This window comes from Tachysurus vachellii, chromosome 16, assembly GCF_030014155.1.
Source record: "Tachysurus vachellii isolate PV-2020 chromosome 16, HZAU_Pvac_v1, whole genome shotgun sequence".
In the NCBI taxonomy this organism is placed as follows: Eukaryota; Metazoa; Chordata; class Actinopteri; order Siluriformes; family Bagridae; genus Tachysurus; species Tachysurus vachellii.
In genome coordinates, this window is record NC_083475.1 from 2275039 (window position 1) to 2283023 (window position 7985).

Below are 7985 nucleotides of genomic sequence, written 5' to 3' on the forward strand. Positions count from 1 at the left end.
CCCTAATACATATGTATATATATATATATATATATATATATATATATATATATATATATATATACATATATATATATATATATATATATATATATATATATATATGTATATATATATATATATATATATATATACATATATGTATATATATATTGTATGTTTAAAATATTTATTGGACGATGACATTTGCCATCACACTGTAATATACACACGTGCACAAATAACGTTACACAATATAACCTTTACAACACACATTTTTGTTCTTAGCTTTCACTCTCTCTTTTAGCGAGTAACAAGTAGTATGTGGTGGCGATGACCATGTTTTTTCAAGAGGTGCCACCCGGAGTCGTTTGCCTTTAGACAACTCCTGCTCTATATCTTCTTTATTCTCTGAAAAATAATAGAAACAAAATAAGAAACAAAACTATATATCACTTATTTGTTTATATTGTGCAGTGAACGAGTTACGATAAAACAGCTACTGCTTAAGTTACATACCTTCAAGCATCAGTATTTGTGCTCTGAAGAAGTATTGCTTCCATCGTACCGAATAAACCTGAGTTTGGTCAAACATGTCGTAATTAAAGTCCTTAATGTTGCTAGTTGAAACAACTGCCATGCAGCCGTCATCCAGGTACCTCACGTATGCAAACATTCTGATTCCCAGTGATCTGCAGATTCATCGTGTAGAAACGGAAGCTTTTTATTTACCCAAAAACCAAATCCTAACTACGGTGAAAAACAAGATGATCTGGAACACGTGCACTTATACTAATTTCGATAAACACTGTAAGGTATATAATGTAGTCGAAAACATTGCGAGATTTATTTTTGGAAAGTGAAGGAAGTACATTTACCTTCGTGAACATAGTTGCTTTAAAGGTTGCATAGCAACGCTGATGCTGGGTAATATCTCTTCACATTACCGCTTTATTAAAAAAACAAACAAACAACTTAATTACCTCTTAATTGAGACAAATGGATTATATATATATATATATATATATATATATATATATATATATATATATATATATATATATATATATATATATACCTTTCAAAAACCATCATTCTGTATGATTTATATGCTGCTTCCCTCATGGAGCCCGGGAAGTCAACATTTGTTGGTATTACTATATTTAATTTGTGGAGACACTTTAATCCCTCACGAACGATTTTTAAATGTTTTTATTCTTTGTTATTCAAAGTTTTTGAGCTTTGTTATTTCAGTTCTTTATTCAAAAGAGGGAGCAAAAGAAATAACACACTTATAATTAAATATATTCCAATATATTGTGTTTTAATCTTATATTAATCTGTTACATAGAAACATACACAAGCAAAAATAAAGGTTGTTCCCATAAAGCTCATTCCAGCAAGATCATACTGGTTAACCAGCTACACCAGCCCCGTTTTGCTTGATAACACCATGACTATGCTGGCCACGCAGCTATACCAGCACTATACCAGCACTGACCAGCATTATACCAGCACTATACCAGCATGAACCAGTAAAAACCAGCCTGGACCAGCAGTTTCCCTCAGTTTTTTCCATTATTCCTTCCCAATTTTTGTTTACATTCAGGTCATTCCCTAGAAAAATGCCTACAGTAGATACTTGATGCCATCTCTAGCCTGGTTAAGATCCCCAGGTAAACTTGGTTCTCCGAATCCCACCTGCCTACCAACAATAAAGTGCTTTTTACCCAGTTTAGTTTTGAAGATAAGATTTTTCGAAAACAATCCACAAAGTTTTAAAACTTCTGTACATCAATGTTTACATCTATTGCCACCATGATGTCATCAGCATACGCTGAGAGGCATAACGGTAAAAGATCTTTGGCTAGCTTCACACCTGTTGACTGTTTTCTTAGTTGACATAGCATGGGTTCTACTGCAAAAGAGTACAGCATTCCAGACATTGCACAGCCTTGCCTTATTTCAGGTATTGGTGCTCCACCCGATCAAATGCCTTTTCTTGGTCTAGAGAAATCATACCATACTTTATGGCCAATAAACCAGAGATGTCTAAATACTCTTGAATCAATTAAATATTATGGATAATTGATCTGTCAGGAATACAGTATAATTGATCGCTATCTACCACTTGGCCAATTACTTTTCTTAAGTGTATTTGCCAGTGTCTCTGACAAGAGTTTATAATCAGTACACACAAGACTTACTGGTCTCCAGTTCTTTACTTCGCACAGATCCCTCTTTGGGATACTATTGGAATTCTAGGTTCCACTAGATTAAAAGACACTACTTCTAAATTATTGATTGATTTTGCTATACCCAGCAATCGATGATCGATTGTTAGTCATATCAGTAAAAATGATCGGTTCTAAGATCATGAGCAACAAGAGTCAAGTAACCAGTTCAGCCATTTTTGTAAATGACCAATAAATTCCCCAATCATTGAAGTGGATATTCACCTCCATCTGCATGACTTGAAGGCGAATATTCAATTGAATATTGAGAAAAGACAGAAAAAAAAAGGAACTCTATTTGTTTTTTTGTTATGTTTTTTGTTGAACAATACTTCTATACTTTATGTGGACATTGTGGTTTTATTTGTTTTATTTGAGTATGTGAGTTTCTTTTCACCTTTATTTTGAAATCTAAGAAAGGAAGTTTAGCGGCACTGATTGTGTATGGTGGCGGCAAGCGCCATTCTGAGTAAATGATACGAATTAAAACCTTTGTGTACTGTGCAAACATGTTTAAAGAATATTGTTCTACCTCTTAGCTCCTGGCTGATGAAGGGCACAAGGTACCATTTTAATTTCATATTATGTCAGGAACTTTGAGAGACTATTAAAGTGTTTCTTTTATCGATATAAGTTTAACATGTCGTTAACATATTAGGGTTAGAATTTCAGTAATCGCCACTTAATTTGTTATTGTTGTTATACAAAGTGTGATTATTAGGCGATATTGATGGAGGCGGAAGCCGAAGCACCAGCAAAACAGAGTTTAATGAAACAGGTAGGCAGAGCAAACACACTGAGCACTGAAAACAATAACGGACGCTGGAGTGGAGCGAGTGCGGTGTTTATATAGGCGTGTGAAATGAGAGACAGGTGTGCGAAATCAGTACGCTGGTGATGAGCTCTGAGCGGTTGGGGCGCGCACGGGAGAAGAAGCAGGGTGGTCCCTGACACCACCCCCTCCCCCAGGGGCGGCACCAGGCAGCGTGGATGTGAAGCATGGAACTCCGCCAGTGGCGCCGGATCCAGAACGTTCCCCCAAGCCACCCATGACCGCTCCTCCGGACCATACCCCTCCCAGTCGACCAGGTATTTGAGGCGGCCCCCGCACCGCCTGGAATCCAGAACCTCCCTCACTGCATAGACACCGGGCTGGTCCACGACCTCCGGCTGTGTGGGCGCCGCGGGGCCACCTGGGGGGCGAGAGACAGGAGAGGCACAAGGTTTGTGCAAGGACACATGGGTCACGCAGAACAGGGGCGCTACAGAAGCGTTGACGAAGCTTGTGGAAGGCCTCTTGAGCCTCCTTGAGTCCGTGCTTTACCCCTGAGGAGTGAGGTGAGGGGGGCGGTAATCCGGCTGTAGCCCTGGATGAACCGGCGATAGAAATTCACAAAACCCAGGAAACGCTGGAGTTCATTGATCGACTCAGGAACGGGCCACTCCCTCACCGCCTTTACCTTGCCTTGGTCCATCTGGATCCCCTCAACACTGATGATGTAGCCCAGGAAGGGGATAGCATGGCAGTGGAACTCGCACTCTGAGAGGTTCAGGTAGAGCTGGTGTGAACAAAGTATCTTCAGGACGGCACGCACGTGTCTCAGGTGTTCCTCCCAATCCCGTGAGTAGATCAGGATGTCGTCTATGTAGACCATGACGAATCTCTGGAGGTAGGGCTGAAGTACCTTGTTCATGAACCCCTGGAAGACGGCTGGAGAGATGGAGAGGCCATATGGCATGACCCGGTATTCATAGTGCCCCGAGGGTGTGATGAAGGCAGTTTGCAACTCGTCTCCCTTCCTTATGCATACCAGGTTGTAAGCGCTCTGGAGATCAAGCTTGGTAAAAACCCTCGCCTCACTCAGGTCCTCCAGAGCAGCGGGCACGAGTGGGAGGGGGTATGGAAGAGGAGCGATCTGGGAGTTCAGCTGCCGGTAGTCAATACAGGGACGAAGACCTCCGTCCTTCTTTCCCACGAAGAAGAAGCTGAACGCTGCAGGGGAGGACGAGTGCGTGATAAAATCCTGACGGAGAGCCTGCTGGACGTATTCCTACATGGCTTGGTGTTCAGGAGCAGACAGCGGGTACACACGGCCCTTGGGTAGCTTAGAACCGGGGAGCAGGTCAATGCAGCAGTCCCAAGGTCGATGAGGGGAGAGACGGGTGGCAGCCTGAGCACTGAACACGTCCTCGAAGGCCTGGTACTCCTTGGGGATGTTTGCCTGAGTTGTGCTCGTAGCCTCCTCCACCCGAGTGCCGCCGATCACAGCCCCATGGACCCGCGTCGGAAGTTGGGAGAGACCGTGCTCCTTACAGTGGGGACTCCACTCCAGGACGTCACAGGGATCCCAGGAGCACCTCGGTGCGTGCTTCTGTAACCATGGTCTCCCTAGGATCACGCTGACGGTGGAACTCTCCAGGACCAGGAACCGGATCTCCTCTCGATGGAATAGCCCCAATTGAGCATCACTACTGGCATGCAGTACTTCACCCACACCTTTCCCAGTGGGAATCCCTGGATGGTTTGTACCTCTAAGTCCTGGGAACCCCTCTCTTGGGGGAGGTGTAAGCGGTCGAGGCAGGCCTGGGAGATGAAGTTCCCCGCCGAGCCGGAGTCAACTAGAGCACACCCCGAGATAGATAGAACGGGGGTTAGAAGAGACATGGTGAGCTTGGATAGGGGTGAGATGTCTGTTGGGAACTCAACAGTACTCACCGCAGCACGAACAAAGCGTGTGAGGCACCGAGTGACGGAGTGTCCGTGTGATCCGCAGTAGAGGCACCTCCCAGTGGCCAGGTGGCGGTTTCTTTCTCTCCGGGACAGTCCCTGGGAGCCCAGCTGCCTTGGTTCGATGTCCGGGGCTGCCGTAGCGCCTTGCAGAGCTTCTGGTCGAGTAGGAGTTGGGGTGGGATGGCAGGCTGCCAGGCTCAGCGAGAGCCCGATGGATTTCTGGATGAAGCTCTCCAACCCCACTGTGTCTTCATGCACTGCCATGGCCTGCTTGATCTCTGGATTCAATCCCAGCCGATAAATGCTGAGCAGCGCTGACTCGTTCCAGTCACAAGATGCCGCCAGGGTGCGGAAATGGAGGCTGTAATCCGTAATACTGTCGTTCCCCTGACGTAAGCTGAGCAGCTGGTCGGGCGCAGTGAGGACGCCGGAGGAGGTGCAAAACACTTCCAGGAAGTGCGCGATGAACCCAGCGTAAGATTGTGTAGCCGGGCTACCCACAGCGACTGTGCCCAAGCCAGCGCTCTCCCGGAGAGGAGGGAGATGAAGAATGCTACCTTGGATCTTTCGGTGGGGAATCATTGTGGTTGCATCTCAATATACAGATTCACCTGGAGCTGGAAACCGCGGCATTCGGAAGCTTCTCCGGAAAAGGCCGCCGGGAGCACCATGGGCTGCCGGTGGAAGCGGGGGGTTTTGTCGAGCATCGGAGGAAGGGAAAGCTGCTCGGAGCGCGGCAATGAGGTCCCGTACCGTATCGGAAGCTGTGCTGGGTTGTTGATCCATCGTGAGGTAAGAGCCCGATGGATCCTGTTCTTTCTTTTGTCTTTCGGTCCGTTATTCTGTTAGGCGATAGTGATGGAGGCGGAAGCCGAAGCACCAGCAAAACAGAGTTTAATGAAACAGGTAGGCAGAGCAAACACACTGAGCACTGAAAACAATAACGGACGCTGGAGTGGAGCGAGTGCGGTGTTTATATAGGCGTGTGAAATGAGGGACAGGTGTGCGAAATCAGTCCGCTGGCGATGAGCTCTGAGCGGGCAGGGCGCGCACTGGAGAAGAAGCAGGGTGCTCCCTGACAGTGATGTCTACGGTGTTGTGGCTGTGTTTTATTAAGTCATATTTCAATCTGTAATGTGATACTTTATGTTCACGCTTTACGTTTATGGTGTAAAACACTTTATATGGCACTTAAATCTGTTTTTATTAGTTTACAGGTTTCATATGGATACATATACACAGATTGCAGTCATGTCTAATTACTGTTTGTTTGTCTTTTATTCAGCTTTTATAGTGTTTTAGTTTAAAATAAAATATATAAACATCAGTTAACAAGAGTAGAGTGCATATGGACTTCTGGACTTCTTCCAGTCTGCCCCTGGACTTTTTCCAATTTTTAGTGACATCGCTCCACATTTTTTCCGGTGGAGGACGTCACCTCTCTTCCACAGGGGGTGTTGCAGGCCCATGGAGGAGGATCTTTCCTGCCCTCCCTAACTTTCTGGTCTTCGAGACGTGGTCTGGTCGGGTTGTGTCTGAGCTGTGCTCGGCCCTTCTGCTCGGCTGTGGACGTCGCTTGGCCCTTCTGCTCAGCTGTGGATGTCGCTTGGCACTCTTTGGCTGCGCTGCCGTGTGCCTTGCTTTTGTTTTTGTTCTTTGTCACGTGTCTGCCCTGCCCTTGTTTACTCTTCCCCGTCTCTGCACACCTGTTCCCTATGTGTTGATTGTTAATAGTACTTAACCATGCCACACTGCCTTGATACTCATATACCTTCATTATTTAGGATAAAATCTCTAATACAAAACCATTTTGGTAAAAGAACTATTGAGAAGAGCTGAATAGTATTAATACTGCAACAAAACAATTATTGCTATTTCAGAATCTAATTTGATTTATTTAATTATTGCCCTTTCAGTCCTTTGGTATTAAATACTTTTTGTTTCCAAATTCTATTTATTTATTTATTTTTAGATCATCATTTTTATTTCACCTTTCAGCCCTGCAGATCACACACAGAGCATTTAGTCTGTGTGATTAGGTTTAGTAAATTTCATAGTAATTGCAGTTACATCAGAGTCTGTGAGAAATCATCAGTGTGCAGTGAAAAGAAACAAACTACCTCCTCTGGACACTGATGATAAACCTTATAATTCTGCTTCAGTCTCACTACTAGAAAATGTGTCTTACTGAGGAGCAGGTCATGTGACGCTCAAAGAGATGATCTTACCTCAGTGTCTTCAGTTTACAGTGAGGATTCTCCAGTACAGCAGAGAAAATCTTCACTCCCGAGTCTCCTAGTTTATTCCAGGACAGATCCAGTTCTCACAGGTGTAAGGGGTTTGATCTCAGTGCTAAAATCAGAGCAGCACAGCCTTCATCTGAGACACCACACATATACAACCTGACACAATGACACACTTCAATAACAGATTTTTATTGTATAAAGTATAATTAACTGAGCAAAACATTACTGTCAGATTGAGAACAGTGGGTAGGCCTGGGTAAAATAGGGTGGGCACGGGTTTGAGAAGAAACTCAAAATCAGAAGTTGCGCTTACATAACAGTAAAAAGTTGGCAGTGAGCTGAAAGAGGTTTATTCCTTGGCTAGTTCATGTAGAGCATTCACAGACACACCCAAAAACAAGATATTTGTATTGCTGTGGGGGTTTTTTGGTGTTTTTGATATTAAATCCAATACGAATTGAATAATTGTTTTTAAATGAAAATAAGTCACACATATTGAGCAGGTTTCCCAATTACACACCATAATTACACCAAACTACATACCATAAACAAAACAGGGCTGTGTTGCCTTTCAACATTTTAACATTACACAACATTTGCAGGTCTATCAATTCAATAGTATTTTTTATTTCAACATAAAGATTCTTAAATGCTATGATGTTACATCATGAATGAACCACATTAAATAAATTAACAAAATATTGTTTCAGAAGAAACAAAGAAATCTCACAAATTGCTCTAGCCGAGATTAATTTTCAGTCTATTAGTAGAACCATTATAACTATATTATTTGGT